Consider the following 18,305-nt stretch of genomic DNA (forward strand, 5'->3'; position numbering starts at 1 on the left):
TTAATATACCATATGCAAATGCAAATTCATCCAGTGATAACGTACACCATCCATTTGCCGAGATCCATACGGATCGGTACCTATCAAAACTTATGGGTCCAGAAGACCATTAGCCATTGAGTCAATATATTTATTGACTCCAGTTGTTAGGGTCCGAGAACCCATATCTTGATAGAAACACCTTGGTTACAATCAAGATAAACTGGTGGTTGTGTTATTACGATTTCTCCAATTTTTAGGGTTGCATAACCCATATCTTGCCAAAAATCGCTTGGTTAGAGTCAAGATAAAGTAGAGTAAGTACATCATTGTCTATTATATTATTTCAAAACAATTTCTTGTATGGTCCTAGTCCAACCAAAGACTAGATGGGAGACAATAGTGTGTGTGTTTAAATTTGAAATTCTTGACATATACATGACCCATACAAGATCAATTGTTTGAAATAATATAATAGAGAACAATGTATTAGAACAGTAAAGATTTGAAATCACTTAGTATACAAGTTTGAATGACAAGTAATGATTGAATTATCATTGATATTTGATTACAATATCAAGTTATATAGCATGATATCACCATTTAATCCATAACTGCAAGATATAAAGATGGTGGAGAAATAGTTGTTGATCCTAGCTAAGTGAGAGAGTCCAGTTGTTACCTGCCACCATCCAAAAAGACAAGAAGTTAGCACTTGACATGTCTTTTGTGGGAAGATAGGTGTTGACACTAGACTTTAGTTGTTATCCCTATCACACTAACGTAGAATTATCAAACCAATTATCCTACAGACCCTATACATCATTGTTAAGCGTACCTCAGATGTGATGAATGTTTAAGGTGGTCTATTTGGAAAAAGTTTTCCCAGACTTCCATTGTTTTTTGAGTTAGATTTCAATTACTAGGCCTCACTAAAGAAAAAAAATCCCAATATGGTACATCTTTTGTAAGCCCAACGAAATCACTATGACAAAAGAAAGCCACATATTTAAGACATGGAAATCATGGCATTTATACTAAACATTCCATGGGGATGAACTCTGCTTTACATGGTTGGAAGGGAGGGGCAGAATTGTTGGTTGGTACGGATGGTGTGCTTACATGGCCAGGTGTGTCGGTGAGGCAAGTAACGGTGTGGAGAAGTGCTAAGGTGCTTTGTGTGCATGGCTGCTTGCACACATGGGTGAAGCAATATTGGAGGGTGCTACATACAGATGAATGGAAGGAGTCAAATCCAGATTTTTGATCCAGGCGAAAGTTATGTGATGCAGGGGGTGGGGCAACCCACTTGAGGTTTGGCAAGAGTAGGGCCTTGTGCATATGGTAGGTTTTTGTGGTTTGCTCACAGTTTTGGATAATGTTTGCTAGTTTTTGCAGTTGGTAGAAGAATAAAGATGCTTTTTGATTGAACATCAATGTTCAACAAGGGGGTAGGGTAGAGGGCACATGCAATGATGTGTATGCTTATAGATGCATGGCAGAGGGCTAGAGCAGATGGGAAGAGCCTGGGCAGGCAAATGGCAGCGAAGATGTATGCTTTATGTGGTTTTCTAGGTAAAAAAGGCTCCAGATAGGGCATGGCAGGGTGGCAGGGGATCGATGTCTGAGATGTAGAGGTGTAGAGCTTGATGTGTTGCAGAAATAGGTCCAAATGGCTTGTCAAACGGAGCTACAATGTGCAAGTTACAATGCTTGGAAGTTGGAGGTGGTTGTAGATCTGAGACGGATAGGCCAATTGATGCCAGGTGGTCCAAGCCACTTTAGGGCTATGGACGTGTAGTGCTTGATTTATGGAGCGTGTCGGTCTTTTTAGATCGGCAATCTAAGTCCTGGATGCCAAGATACGACCAGTCAAAATTTTGCAAGGGGCTAGGTTGGTGCCAGGTTGGCCGCCTCGGGAGATTTGCCATGTGATTATTGTGGAGCTCGGCCAGGAATTATATGTGTTCTATGCAGCAAGTGAAGGCTACAAGAAGCTACCGCACATTAAATGGAGTCCGGACCGAGAAGATGCAGGCTGTTGAAGTTGAGGACAATAGTCGGTGAGGGGGGCCATATGATTTTACCAGTTTTTGGCTATGTTGGTTGGCGTGCCTGACAAGGTCAAGAAGCAATGAGGGCTTGGCAAGTCAAAGTCGGGGACGGGAGATCCCACTGGTTTCTTACGGCTCAACGATCCGATCACCGGGCCAAAAATGGCAGGTAACATGGAAGGGGAGAAAGTTTGAACTTCAAATGCTAAGTTCTTGGAAAGCTTTGGAGGCTCATTGGGGGCGAGTCACCTGCGGCGGCTGCCACGTGGTGGCAGCCATGTGGCGGCATCACCCTGCCCAGTGATGCTGCCAGGAGGGAGCCACCGCGTCATCACGTAGAAGAGAACAACGTATACAGAGTCAAGCCAGTTTGCCCAAAAACCCCATTATCCCTCATAACTCCTAAGGTGTTAGGTAATATATACTAAGAATCCACCCACTAAATTCCCATTTAGAATTTCACCTAGTGAATTCAAAAAAAATTACAAGAGATTTCCCAGGCCAATAAAAGTTATTGACACTAGTCCCTAGTTAATTATACCTAGGAAGTGGCAACGAGACACTCCTATATACCAGAAGGAGTTAAACCGAGTAAACACAACAGCATGTGTGTGTGTGTTTGAAATGAAAAGCCTAACAATAATTTGATTATAGGAACTATTGAACCATACAATGGAGTTACATATGGACAATGGCAATGATAAATGTACAAGGACATTGACAATATACTCAAGAGATAATTTACATGTATATAACATATTGTCAATTGTTTACTTTAATAGTTTGCATTAGCCAAAATCTCTACTGAATGAAAAAATGTTTCATGTAGATTTTCCTTTCTCCAAGTATTGTTATTGTTATGATCCACTTCGACGATATCCAATCCCTAGAGACAAACCTCCACTAACCCTACAAGAAGGAGAAGGATCCAGTTGTTACCTGCATCCATACAAAAGCATTCAGTGAGAACTGGATATGCTTGTGCATATTACAAGTGTCAAAACTGGGTCCAGTTGCTATCCATGTCACACCTACAGAATTAGCTTACAGTCTAACCTACGGACTATCATTTAGTATCACCAATACCAAAATAAACGTATGTCTAATATATCAGTAGAATCAAGAAGTAGCCTTCTTTACCAAAATTGGACAGAAACTTGTTAGTATTTTGAAGAAAATGTCAAAAGAAATCAGTAATTTACATCTCTAAAGAGACCCTCAAAGGAAAAATAAGTCTTTTTTAGTTAAATTGATAACTTTCAATAGTCAAATAATCATTATTTCTTAGCTTAATCAATGCCAATCATCATGTAAAAATCCAAGTAAAATGTATGAACTTCAACAAGTGCTGGACATATTTGGTGATCCACTTGTCCAATGTAGACATCCAATAGTTCAAATGTAACTTTTTGTTGCTGACAACAAAGACGATAAAATCACCCATCTAAGTGTCTATGAAGCCAATGACTTATCATTAAGGAGGTTTCTTTCTTACAAAAATTGATTTTAGTCTAGCATATCGTGTTATGACAAAAAGTTAAAAGCATACATCTTGGGACTAGAGCGACCATTATCATCCATTAACCCAAAAATTTGAAAAAATTATCCACATCAGCTGTGCTGATCTATAAGCCACCAAACTTCTTCCACATCTTGTTGGTTTTTGTGACAAACTGTCAAAAAGGGCTCCATAGGTAAATCTTTACATAGTTAGAATCACGCGGATTGCATATCCATCTATTTGAACTAGCCTAAAAGCCAGCATCAAACCATTTTAAGAAAGAATGTCTCGTTTGTCACAAAAAAGTCCAATAACACTATCTTTATGAGGTAGCCATCATATGTCCTTTCATCATCATCTCAAAGCTGCAATCTAGCTGTGGTAGGTCACCACCTATTGATCATGCATTCACAAGTGTGTAGAAAGAAGCCAAAAAACCAGTTTTCAAAACCAACGGCTGTCAAGAATTCCAAAGAAAATTTTCCAGCAACTTGTTTGTTTTAACACAAATTGTTGTCAAAAAAGGACCACTATGCATATCTTTATTATGTCAGCATCAACCTAAATACATAATGCCATATTCAAGCTATTGTAAAGACCAGTACACATATCTTTTACTATGTCGGCATCAAGCAAAACGCATAATGACATATTCCAGCTAATGTAAGGGCAAAGAACTCCACAATATAAAACCATTTCCTGTGTTTCCTAGACATATACTCCAACCAGGTAGTTGAGAGTTATTCAAAGATTTTCAATTAGAAATTATTGATAACGCATGGGTGATGCTCAATCGACCTGTAAGTTTATGTCCGTGATTACTTACTTAACGGAAATAACCAACAACAGATTTACCTTCACGTTTTTGAGTTAAGATAAAATCCCCAAACAAATCTGTATTATGTTAAGGATTTGCAAAAATGACATAACTCAAACAAGAAAACCTCCTTAATATGGTCATTCATCCAACCACCATATGTCTCAACAGGCAGAGTTGCCTACGTGGTTGTAAGAATCCATATCGTACTCGGTAGTTGAAGGCCAACAAGCCTTGGTGTCGTATGGTTGTATGGTCGTATCAATAGATCTCGAGTGCATGTGTGTGTGTATGGGGGGGGGGGGGGCATATATATACAGAGAGAGAGAGAGAGAGAGAGAGAGAGAGAGAGAGAGAGAGAGAGAGAGAGAGAGAGAGAGAGAGAGAGAGAGAGAGAGAGAGAGAGAGAGAGAGAGAGAGAGAGAGAGAGAGAGAGAGAGAGAGCAATGAGTGTGCAACTGGAGGCGAGCAGTTGACTGCCAGGTGATGCAAAGAGCCATATGTAGGTTTTAATAATGCTTTTGTATTTACTGAGTTAAGTACTCAAAAAATATGGAGCATTCAAGGCCCAAACTGTGGCACCACCTGTCCTCCGATCATGGCGTTATCCATTCATCAAAGAAGGATCGGATCATGCCAAACTCGTGTAGGGACAATATCTAGGCCCAAAATGTGAAGCAAATTGTCCAAAGATCATGGTGCTATCCCATCGTCAAAGAAGGATCGGTTCCTGCCAAGTTATTGTAGTGATTCTATATAGGCTCTGAAATATCGCCTTATAAAACCATTTGTGCTCATAATTGAGCTAGTGTATGACATACTCATGGAGGATAATGATGCCCAAAGTATAAAAAAACCTTTTTCTAACAACATGGGTCATTAATTTCCAAATTGAACAGGTTATGGATAAAGTATACCAATGCATTCAAGCTTTCGCTATAGCTGGCCAAGGTTTAACAAAGACATTGCCGTCCAGATAGCAAGAGCAAGATTACCAAAGAGGGAAGTAGTCAGCCAAGGGTTAGTCAAGATATTGTCAACTAGATAAGTGTGTGTGTGTGTGTGTTTGGCCCTCCCCCATCCCAGAGGAGAGATCCACTTGGTGGAGGATGGTCCGCCAAGTGGACCAATCCCCCACCAATTGTAGTAAATGCTTCCTAAAAATTTCAATGTTTATATTTCAACCATCTGTAATGTGTTAAAAAGGGTTTAGATGTGAGAATACCCCTCTGTAATGTGTTGAAAAGGGTTTAGATGTGAGAATACTCACCTGTTGTACAATAAAGGGTCCTCTATGGAGGAGAGTATGGTACTATGAAAACTACATACATGACATCCCATGTTTTTGGTCGTCGTGTCACCCCAAATTTGTGAACTATGTCATCATGGTCTTTACTATAAAATACTCCAATCTTGCAAGATAAAGACCAATTGAAATTCCATACCTGCTTGAGGGTGGACAATGATTGCAATATATGGATTATATGTAAGTATGTAGGTGCTGGACCAATTTAGGAACTGAGAGCCCCAGCCCATCCCTTTGGATTGGGTGGATCAAGCTAGTAATAATGTAACTTGTATTGACTTGACCAATTTAGGAGCTAAAGAGCCCCAACCCATCCCTTTGGATTGGGTGGATCTGTATTAGTAATAATGTAACTTGTATTAGCTTGACCAATTTGGGAGCTAAAGAGCTCCAACCCGTCCTTTTGGATTGGGTGGGTCAAGCTAGTATTGATGTAACTGATCTATGGCCATTGTATGGTGCTATCCCCGACCAAAGGCTAGCAAGGAAAAAGTGTGTGTGTTTGAAATGAAAAGCCTAACAATAGTGTGATTATACAAACTATTGAACCATACAATGGAGTAGAAAATATTTTACATATGGACAATGGCCATGATAAATGTACAAGGACATTGACAATATACTCAAGAGATAAGCTACATGTATATAACATATTGTTAATTGTTTACTTTAATAGTTTACATTAGCCAAAATCTCTACTGAATGAAAATTTTTTTCATGTAGATTTTCCTTTCTTTAGGTATTGTTATTGATATGATCCACATCCACGATATCCATTCCCTAGAGACAAACCTCCACTAACCCTACAAGAAGGAGAAGGATCCAGTTGTTACGTGCATCCATACAAAAGCATTTAGTGAGAATTGGCTATGCTTGTGCATATTACAAGTGTCAAAATTGGGTCCATTTTCTATCCATGTCAGACCTACTGAATTAGCTTACAGTCTATCCTACGGACTATCATTTAGTATCACCATTACCAAAATAAAACATCACTAGAATCAAGAAGTAGCCTTCTTTACCAAAATTGGACAGCATCTTGTTTGTATTTTGAAGAAAATGTCAAAAGAAATCAGTGATTTCCATCTCTAAAGAGACCCTCACGGGAGGAATAAGGCTTTTTAAAATAAATTGACAACTTTCAATAGTCAAATAATCCTTATTTCTTAGCTTATTCAATGCCAATCATTATGTAAAAATCTAAGTAAAATGTCTGAACTTCAACAAGTGCTGGACATATTTGGTGATCCACTTGTCCAATATAGACATCCAATAGTCCAAATGTAACTTTTTGTTGCTGACGACAAAGACGATAAAATCACCCATCTAAGTGTCAATGAAGCCGATGACTTCTCATTAAGGAGTTTTATTTCTTACAAAAATTGATTTTACTCTAGCATATCGTGTTATGACAAAAAGTTAAAAGCGTACATCTTGGGACTAGAGTGACCATTATCATCAATTAACCCAAAAATCTGAAAAAATTATCCACATCAGCTGCTGCTGATCTATAAGCCACCAAACTTCTTCCGACATCTTGTTGGTTTTTGTGACAAACTGTCAAAAAGGGCTCCATAGGTAAATCTTTACACAATTAGAATCACGTGGATTGTATATCCATCTATTTGAACTAGCCTAAAAGCCAGCATCAAACCATTTTAAGAAAGAATGTCTCGTTTGTCACGATAACTTAAAAGTCCAATAACACTATCTTTATGAGGTAGCCATCATATGGCCTTTCATCATCATCTCAAAGCTGCAATCTAGCTGGCAGGTCACCACCTATTGATCATGCATTCATAGGTGTCCAAAAAGAAGCCAAAAAACTAGTTTTCAAAACCAGCCACTGTCAGGAATTTCAAAGAAAAGTTTCCAACAACTTGTTTGTTTTAGCACAATTTTTTGTCAAAAAAGGACCACTGCACATATCTTTATTATGTCAGCATCAACCTAAATACATAATGCCATATTCGAGCTATTGTAAGCACCAGTACGCATATCTTTTACTGTGTCGGCATCAAGCAATTGCATAACGACATATTCTAGCTAATGTAAGCGCAAAGAACTCCACAATATAAAACCATTTCCTGTGTTTCCTAGACATAAATTCCAACCAGGTAGTTGAGAGTTATTCAGACCTTTTCAATCATATATTATTGATAACGCATGTGTGATGCTCAATCAACCTGCAAGTTTATGTTCGTGATTACTTACTTACAAAAAAAGCCAGTAGAGTTACCTGCAAGTTCTTGCGTTAAACCAAAATCCCCAAACAAATCTGTATTATGTTAACGATTTGGAGAAATGAGATAACTCAAACAAGAAAACTTGCTTAATATGGTCATTCATCCAACCACCATATATCTCAGTAGACAGAGTTGCCTACCTGGTTGTAAGAATCCATATCGGACTCAGCAACTGAGAGCCAACAAGCCTTGGTGTCGTATGGTTGTATTAGTAAATCACGAGTGCATGTGTGTGTGTGTGTGTGTGTGTGTGTGTGTGTGTGAGAGAGAGAGAGAGAGAGAGAGAGAGAGAGAGAGAGAGAGAGAGAGAGAGAGAGAGAGAGAGAGAGAGAGAGAGAGAGAGAGAGAGAGAGAGAGAGAGAGAGAGAGAGAGAGAGAGAGAGAGAGAGAGAGAGAGAGAGAGATGCGTTTGCAACTCGAGGTGAGCAGTGCACTGCCAAGCGATCTAGAGAGCCATACGCAGGTTTTAATAACGCTTTTGTATTTACTAAGTTAAGTACTCAAAAAATATGGAGCATTCAAGGCCCAAAATGTGGCACCACCTGTCCTCGGATCATGGCGTTATCCATTCATCAAAGAAGGATAGGATCATGCCAAACTTGTGTAGGGACACTCTCGAGGCCCAAAATGTGAAGCAAATTGTCCAAAGATCATGGCGCTATCCCGTCATCAAAGAAGGATCGGTTCCTGCCAAGTTATGGTAGGGATTCTATTTAGGATTTGGAATATCGCCTTATAAAGCCATTTGTGCTCATAACTGAGCTAGTGTATGACATACTCATGGAGAATAATGATGCCCAAAGTAAAAAAACCTTTTCCTAACGACATGGGTCATTAGTTTCCAAATTGAACAGGTTATGGATAAAGTATACCAATGTATTCAAGCTTTAGCTATAGACGGCCAAGGTTTAACAAAGACATTGCCATCCAGATAGCGAGAGCAAGATTACCAAAGAGGGAAGTAGTCAGTCAAGGGTTAGTCAAGGAATTGCCAACTAGATAATTGTGTGTGTGTGTGTGTGTGTGTTTTAGTTATTTACTTATATTACCCACAGACGAACATATACATGTTCAAAGACCAAGGTACCCAAATAAATACAAGGTTTACTATACAAAAAAAACTTAGATAGCATGATTTTGTACAAATGAATATCATCAGGTTGGTACAAGTCACCATCCAAAAAGGTAGAAATCCCTTCACAAATTTCGAATCAGCAGTAAATCTTCCAAACACTAAAGCAACCAAAAGCTGAACTAAACAGAGTAGCCCTCACATGCACCCATAGAACAACATAACATTCTATTAGCATTGGCTCTATATGCAGGTGATGTACGAGCATCCTAGTTGTTATCCATGTCACAAAGGTACAACTTTTTTTATGCAAGTAAATTTATCATTGAAAGATAAAACTTAAATAGACTTTGGTAGCCAATTACAACATCATAAAAACTTCAATAGCCTACAATCTACCAATGATTGTCATTGGACTGATTTATGTTGAAGATCTTGATAATTTATCTCCTTATTCTTGCAGGTTCTATTAAGATAGGCTCTCTTCCTCGACCACGCCATGTTCTTAGCCGCAAAGGAAGCCACATATTCTACCCTAGCTACTTTACACTTTTTCGAGATCTGTGCCCTCTTGATCGGATCGAAAATAGTACTCATCCGAGCAGTTAGCCTATACCTTGGTATAACCTGATAACAATTGTTTTTGGCATTATTAGCAACGAAAACCGTCATAACATACTCTTGTATATAAGAAAACCCTGACAGGCTCTACCATAATCGTGAGCGACACTAGCCACCAAATGGTTGGATTCCATTAAATAGGAAACCGAGAGTCTAACTTACTAAGACACTATTTGAAGTAGTCTGCACATGCTGTAGTAACATGCCAAGACAATAAGGAATCATCAAAACTAGTTTATAAAAACAGATATGCCTTTAGTTTGGTTCCACTAATTTTTATCATCTTACTCCTAATAGCAAAGGAAACCAGGGGGTAAAAAAAACCTACAAACAATAGATCTTGTCTATGTTCCCATACATAATGTCCATGTCGAGAATGTTCAGAAAACTAAAAAAAACCAGAGAGAGACACATTGTCTATGTCATAAATATAAAAAAAACCAAGAGTTTTATACTTGGACTTCGGAAGTAGGTATTTCTATAAGCTTCTAGCTAAGAGCAGGTAACCAAATCCATCCAGCATGTCATTGATTGTTTTGAAGCATCACAAGTTAGCCGAATTCTATAAGACAACCGTATATAACAACTTTTTTGTAGAAATATTCAACATCAGCCAAGAAGGCATTATGCCACGCTATATCTGCTAGTTAAGAAGGATAATTACCCGATTATCAATCCAAACCAAAAGCAACCCCATATCAGCAGCATAAATGGTTGCTATGCTTTATGCCAGGTGTAGTTAGCATTAGGTTGAGACACATGGTAGCTAATGAGTTTAGTGTAAACCCATGCCAGTTTAGTAGGAAAAAAGAGTAGTTTCATTAGCATACCATGATAAGTTAAAAGAATTCCATTAGACAACTGTAACTAACACCTATTTTTGCCAATGTATACAACATCAGCCAAGATAGCCCTATGCTAAGCTATATCTGTTAACAAAAGGATATTACTCAATTATTACACACCTATAGTAGCCTACAACAACCCAATATCAGAAACATAACTGGTAAATGTGCCTTTATACCAGGTTAAGGGAACCTTAGGTTCAAGGCCTAACTGGAGCAAAAGAGATTAGTGTAGAGCTCTAGCCAGCCAAGGAGGAAGACAAACATAGTTGTTACTTCCGCAAACTAGGAAGAAGTACTCATCCAAAATGTAACTTCTTTGCAAAACAGCCCAAGGTATTTCTCAGAAAATTTACTCCTGCCAAACTAAATCGACAGCCTTATGCTGAGGTATACAGTATCAGCCAAGACAACATTATGTTGAGCTATATCTGCTAAACACGAAGGATAATTTCCAAGTTATCAGTACAAATCGAAAGCAGCCCATATCATCATCATAAATGGTAACAAAGCCTTATACCAAGTAAAGATAGCCATAGGTTGAGACTAAATGGAGCTAAGGAGATAGTGTAACTCCCCTGCTTGCTTATTTTGAAGCAAAAACAGTGTCCATATTATCATACGAGAAAAAAGAACTTACCAGAAAGGAATCAACTCAGTATATCATCCCAAGGCATTCTTCGGCACTCCTACTTAGCCCAAACAGATCAGACCATCATATATACATGAAGGGAGGTATTCTCGGTAGATTTTTTCAAGCATGTTATCAACCAAACCATTGAGAAGTTTTACCATATCAAGTAACCACCTATCCAATTCTCAATAAACTGTCATATGTCGAAACCCAAATGAGTCTAAGGTCAAAACCAGAAATGGGGCTAAGGGATTTAGAGTATAACCATGCCAACCCAGGAGGAAGCCAAAGGAGTGGTTATATCAGTATACTAGCAAAAGTACTCCTCTAGAAAGAGTCTGTTTAGCATATATTTCCAATGTATTTTTTGGAAGACCATTGAGCACTTAAACTGAAAAAGCCAGCACACGTTCTTGAAACCATATTTTCATATTCCTTAATGTATGTTTATCCAACAAACCACTGAGATGTCTTACCATACCAAGCACCACCAATCCAATTCTCAAAGAACCATATCCAACTGATTTAATCACCATCTTTAATGTGGTTACACTTAACCACATTCCTTTTATCATAAAAAACACAGCTGCCCATCCAAACCGCAAGCAAACACAAGCCATAAGCACATCACAACATCTTTAGACATGCTCATCAGTTATTAATTACCAAGCAAAGAGGGAATACTATTAAATCTTAACCCATTAAGCTAAAGAACTCCACTTGAGAAGGAGAAGCCAGAGAATGAACATCTAGAGCTTTTTGTTTATCCTTCCCTTTAGCCATAGCATAGCACACTCAAAGTACAGTCACAGTGTACCTCACGACAACAACTACTGACTGAAAGCACAAAATCCAGCTAAGTGAGGGAGAACCCTCACCTTATATACAATTTGAAGGATCAAGGCTGAGAATAATCCGCAACACATACCACCGAATGCAGCACTACCAATCTTCTACGGCCAATCATCAGTCTGCAGGCTGTATGCAATAAATAAAGACATGGGTAATGCCAGTAGACGAGCTCTAGAAAAAGGGGGAAGAATCTACCACTTTCAGATCTAGCTCATCGCGTATAGACATGCAAGCAATAAGATTTCTTGTTTTGATACTTAACTCATCTTCTTCGCAGAGCGTAAGTAAAACCAATTACAAGAGGACAACATAATGTAAACTCCAACATGTCCATTCACATATGGCCATGAAAAAAGTCCAGGGCCGTCCAAACAACATTTTCATGCAATTACAAGTTGCATAGGACGTGAGCTAAGCTAGCCCCTGAATAACATTAAAAAAACATCTCCCAGACATTTGTGTGTGTGTGTGTGTGTGTGTGTGTGTGTGTGTGTGTGTGTGTGTGGGGCTTGGCTAAGATGGCCTCATGGCTTACGTCAACAACAACAAGCCATGAGCCAATCATCAAAAAATACTAGATCCTCAAATCAGGCAGTTGGGATTGTGAGGAAGAGTAGAGTCCCACTAAGTATAAACAAAAAAAATGTGCTGCAATCCTAGTCACGTTTTTAAAATTACATTTTAGTGGAATGAAGGAGACCAATCCTGAACTTTAGTACACTCAAAAATGTTCTCTTCTCTCCAAGACGTGCAACCTATCAACTCAAGGGATAGTGTTTCCATGTATTCAAAATTTCACCTATTTAAACTCACTAGTTGTTTTCGACCAAAGCGAGACTTGGCTCTTATTGTGCGTATTGCAAGGTATAAAGGAGTTCAACATATCTATTCTCCTCTTGGATTTCCAAAGCTAAATGTGGATAGCTCATAAAGTTCGTCAGAATGTATTTTCACCTATTTATTATTGCATATGATCAATGAAAACAACATTAAACAAGATGTGCTATGAGCAATTATCCAGGTAATTTATAGAAGATTGATTGTTATTGCCCAAGGTCGGTAAACAATTGTAGGAAAATTTAGAGCCAGTTGGAATGTGTGCTGGCACATGCATAGATAATATGGAGCCTATATTATAGAAGTAGGAAAAGTGATGGATGTTAAACCTCCCAACACTGTAGCAAGTTGTACCAAGAACTTATAGAAAATTACCTAAATGTTCATCATCAGAAGCTACCTACTCTTCAATCAACTTAATTATGCTAAATTCTTGGAAGCGGAGAGGTATTAGATGTGTAGAAGCAAGAGACTCATAGGGTCCTCCAAATTCTTGGGGGGTCATAATGCTAAATTATATCCATGTTTGTAGTGCACTTCTTAGGTACTCTCTCTAGTAGTATCTATCCACACTAAAAAAAGATCATGGAAAAACCTATCCCATCTTTGGGTTGAGGGACCATCTTGTGAGAGATGGGGTGATAAAGCATACATACTCAAACCTAGGGATGAATATTGGATATATATAGACCCATCAAAATCTAGTATGTCAAAAAAGCCTATCAATATCAAGGTGTGGGTATTATTTCTCTATGGAATTCTCCAATTTAAGAGCTAATCACTCAGGAAGGTTAGAGTAATGTGTGTGTGTGCATGCGTGCGTGTGCACACGTGCGCACGTGCATGTGTAGAGACATAAAGATTCATGCACATAGAGTTTTATGCAAGCATCAAAATGCAATGAAAGCAAGTTCCAAAAAGAAAACAAATGTGCACAACTTAATTTCTCAATCTAATTATCCCTAAGAATTGGCTAGGGTAGTGGCCATATAGACTTGCCCAAATCCAATGAGAGAAACAATCATAATTAGCCTACTCCTAAAGAGTTATGAATCAATTAAGTGCTTAAAGAGAGAGCACTAATCTAGCATAGGGACCTTAATTGATGCAATATTAGCTATGATATCACCTGTAAATCTTATGGTGGATAGACCAATGAGGCATTCATGGTTGCACCATAGCCAATGGATAATAGTAGGAGGAGATTAGAGAGTAATCTCAATACACAATGTAGAAAGAAAATAGCTTGCTTGATTGATTTGAATTGGAGAGAGACTTTACAAGATTTGGGTATTGGACATTTATTACATGCTCAATGTGGACAAGTACAATCAATATGATGGATGTGCACCACAAGTGGAAATGGCAAGTGTCATGTGAGCTACCATAAGTGGCATGTGGTCATAAAGTGTGTAGCATGTGTTCAAGGTATGAGTAGCATGTGTGAGGATTTGTAGGTTCCATAGGGAAAATGTGACTATGCACTTAAATGGTGCATTCTTGGCTTTTAGGGAGTGTTCTCGTTGTGTGTGTAAGCTAAGGCTTACACAAACACACCTGTGTGCCAACAATTTAAACCAAATTGCCCCATCTCTCTCCATGAGTGTGTGTGTGTGTGTACACATAAGGAGTATTTCTCATTTCTATAGCTCGATGAACCAAGCTGTACATCGTGCATGTTCTCTCTCTCTCTCTGTTCTCTCTCTCTCTCTCTCTCTCTCTCTCTCTCTCTCTCTCTCTCTCTCTCTCTCTCTCTCTCTCTTCTTGCTCACACGCTACTGCACTTGATTGCCATAGCTAAAGAGCCTTGGGTTCACACCCAAAGGCCACTTCAATTTTGAAAAAAAAAGGGTTGGCCAAGGGTCGGCTCCCACCCATGGAGAGCAATCTTCATGAATCCTCAAGATTCTTGTAGTCCGATCAAGACCAAGACAACATCTTGTCATGGCATGCCTTGTTGACAGAAATAACTAAAAACAAATTATGCAGCAACCAAAGAAATGCAAGTTTAAAAGCATCAAGACATTGGTGATCAGAGAATTGAAAATATCTTGGAGGCTTTCTTTTTTAGACGTCTTCCACAAGACAAACACTACCCTATCAAGCCACTATAGCTCAGCTTGATGGTAATCAAGGTGCTCATCCAATTTTGACAATGCTCTCAATTATCGGTAATCAACACTAGTACGGTTTTCATACGGCTTCTAATTGCTATCCAATAAGCTTATTGGGTGGATGGCAGTCAGTAATCGACATTGACCTTGCGTTGTCTTTGGCAAGTCACTTAGAATTCGCAACAATTAATTGAAAATTCAAGAATGTTTTGCATGGTGGATTTATACAAGGTATATTTTTTTTCCAATTAGCATAACACTGCATCATGGATTGAAACATTGACATACATCATCAATTCGATTTTGAATGTCCTGCACCCATTGCACCTGCTATTGCACCGCCACCGACTACTCTCATAGAGGGTGTGAGGGTGTCCGCATGGCTGCAAGCATGGATGATAGCATCGAGTTGCTTGATTTATGACCATTTAGGGCATTACAATCACGCATGTCTATCACTGAAATAATCGACAATGGATGTATGTGTTAATACGTCTATGCCTACTCAATTTTGCAATGAGGATGGCTACCACATAATTTTTCAATGAGGATGGCTACTCAATTTTGCAATGAGGATGGCTACCACATAATTCCCGTCCAAATGATGTCAGTCCTCAACATTGAAAACAAAGATGAGGAACCCAAGGACTTCATGAAAGCAACAAGTCTTTTCTGACCTCTATTACGATGCAACTGATGAGTTAGATGAACACTCAGCTACCTCAGAAGATTCAGGGTCAGAAAAAGAGCATACGAGAGCTCAGTTTTTTGACTTTCCAAACCAGAAATCAAGAAGACAAAAATGGTATCGACGAAAGAGAGACACCACTATCGTGAAAACACGACCTATGCCATCAGTCTCCAATAAAACACAATTCCTGATGCAGATAGATGCTAATGATTGTGTCAAGGACAAAATAACTGGCAGATATACTTCAAACAGAAACTCAGAAATGTCTCAGACATCGAGAAAATAAGAAACCACTCATGACCAGAGTCAAGCGGAAAAAGAAATATCAAGAGTTGAAAAAAGCTCTAAAGGAGATATACACAACCGAAATGGAAACCACGGAAGAGGATGTTAAGGATGTAATGCATGTTCCATCCCATTACAAAAAGTATACTCTCTAAGACCGAAAAATCATAACTGACAACCTGTTAGGGAACTACGAAAACAAGGCGTCTTACGAAGGACCTGAAAATGCTAAAAGGGTAGACTTGGCTGAACCAGGAGAAGAGCCTAGACCTGCTTACATTGCAAATGACCTAACAGAAGAAGAAGAAAAGCTTTTGCTGAGCTTGTTAAAGGAATACCGGGATATCTTCGCTTGGTCTTTATAATGAAACATTATCAAAGAAGAGTTTGAAAAACTAAAGAAAGCTAAATTCATTTACAAAATTGAACACACAGAGTGGGTTCTCCAATTGTGGTAGTACCTAAGAAGAATGGAAAATTACGAGTATGTGTTAATCTCAAAAAGGTGAATGCAGCTACCATTAGAGACAACTTTCCTCTTTCAATAACTGAGCATGTTTTAGAACGAGTGGTAGGAAAAGAAGCTTACAGCTTCTTACACGGCTTTTTAGGATATAGTCAACTTTTGGTTGACCCAAAAGATCAGCATAAAACTGCTTTTGTAACAGAATGGGGTATATTTGGTTATCGGGTTATGCCGTTTGGGTTAACTAAGGCTCAAGCCACGTTTTAGAGGTTGACGAGCCATGCTTTCAAAGAGTATCTTTGGAAATTCTTGGAAGTATATATGGATGATCTATGCGTACATTGTTGTTGAGATGTCGAGCTCTACACCTTGAGCTGGCATCCACTACGGGTCTTGGCCGCTTACGGCATTTACTCACTGGCGCGTTAGGTGACCGACACGGAGGATCTCTACCAGTGATTCTACAGCTGGACTACACTTATAGTGCCAGCCTAGTACGCTTCTAGCGAGTTCACACTTAGTGACCGCATGTACATATGTGCTACTTTTCAGCTTTAGCACTTAGTCATTTTGTACTCTCTTTTCTGTGGAGAAGAAGAAGAAGCTTTCCATCTCTGTGTGCTTTGTGCTTGTCTTGTGTAGCTCTCTTGCATCCTCATTCTTTACATGGTATCAGAGCCTGGTGCAGGCAAGAGAGGCTAAGAGAGCAAGAGCATCACAATCCCTTCGTTCGCACAAGTTTCTGAACAGGTCTCCAAAGTGCAGTATACAGAGATTTACTGTACAAGTACAGTGGTTGTATGTACGCTTGATTGTGGACACTCGTTGAGTGTAGACAGCGTTACAAGAACCACGATAGCAGGTTCAGCAGATTTGCAGGTTTTTGCAGATTGCAGCTATTTTGTCTTAGTGCTTCAAGATGTCTCACGGTTTCAGTCAGATTGTTACTGAGAAGCTTGAGAAAAATAACTACCCTGCATGGAAGTTCAGAATAACAAATTTCCTAAAAGGAAAAGGTTATTGGGACTATGTAGAAGGAGACAATGAAAAGGAACCAGAGATTCCCGAGGCAAATGCTACAGCAGAACAAAGGAAAGCTTTGAGGGACTGGCAACAAGGCCAGAGCAAAGTGATGTATTGGCTTTCTATGAGCATCACAGATGGCATGATGGGCTATCTACAGGATGCTGAAACCCCCGCCATTGCATGGAAAAACTTAGGCAGAGTGTTCGAGGTGAACACCAAGGCCAGGAAGCTTCAACTAAAGTCGGAGCTAAATCAGGTTAAGAGGAACAACCTCTCCATCAATGATTATGCTTTGAAGATCAAGAGTATCATTGAGGCTCTTGGATCTATTAAAGTCTCAGTGGAAGACGATGACATTGTCCGTGCATGCTTGGATGGTCTAGGAGATGAGTATGTACATTTTAGGTCTTCCATGAATACAAGAGACGACATCCCCGTGTTCCAAGATTTGATTTCTATGCTTATTCTTGAGGAGAAGAACCTTGACACATCTTCTTCTCATGGCAGAAATAATTCTGAACAGGCCTTCTATTCTAACTCCAACAGAGGTAGAGGTAGAGGTCGTGGTCGAGGCCCAAGGGGTTGCAGGGGCCAATTTCTGGAAGGTCAATCAAATCAAAACAATACAGGTGGCAGGGGAAACCAGTCTCAAGGCAGGGGGAGTCAAAGAGGTCGTGATGTAGGATCAAGCAGGCAGCAACATACTCCAGATAGTAGAGAATGTTGGACTTGTGGTGAAAGAGGTCACATGTCACGTGACTGTCCAAAGGGAAAAGCAAGTAGAAAGAGAGAACAGGGCAACTATGCATCTACTAGCAGAGATGCAGATGACAGCAAAAACGAGCGCATGTTTGTTATGCAACATGTAATGAATACAATGACTGCAGAGAATTCCACCCAAGATGATGTTTGGTATGTGGATTCAGGTGCCTCTAATCACATGACGTCTCGTGGAGAGT

The sequence above is a fragment of the Adiantum capillus-veneris genome, chromosome 24 (assembly GCF_014529385.1).
Source record: "Adiantum capillus-veneris isolate H3 chromosome 24, ASM1452938v2, whole genome shotgun sequence".
In the NCBI taxonomy this organism is placed as follows: Eukaryota; Viridiplantae; Streptophyta; class Polypodiopsida; order Polypodiales; family Pteridaceae; genus Adiantum; species Adiantum capillus-veneris.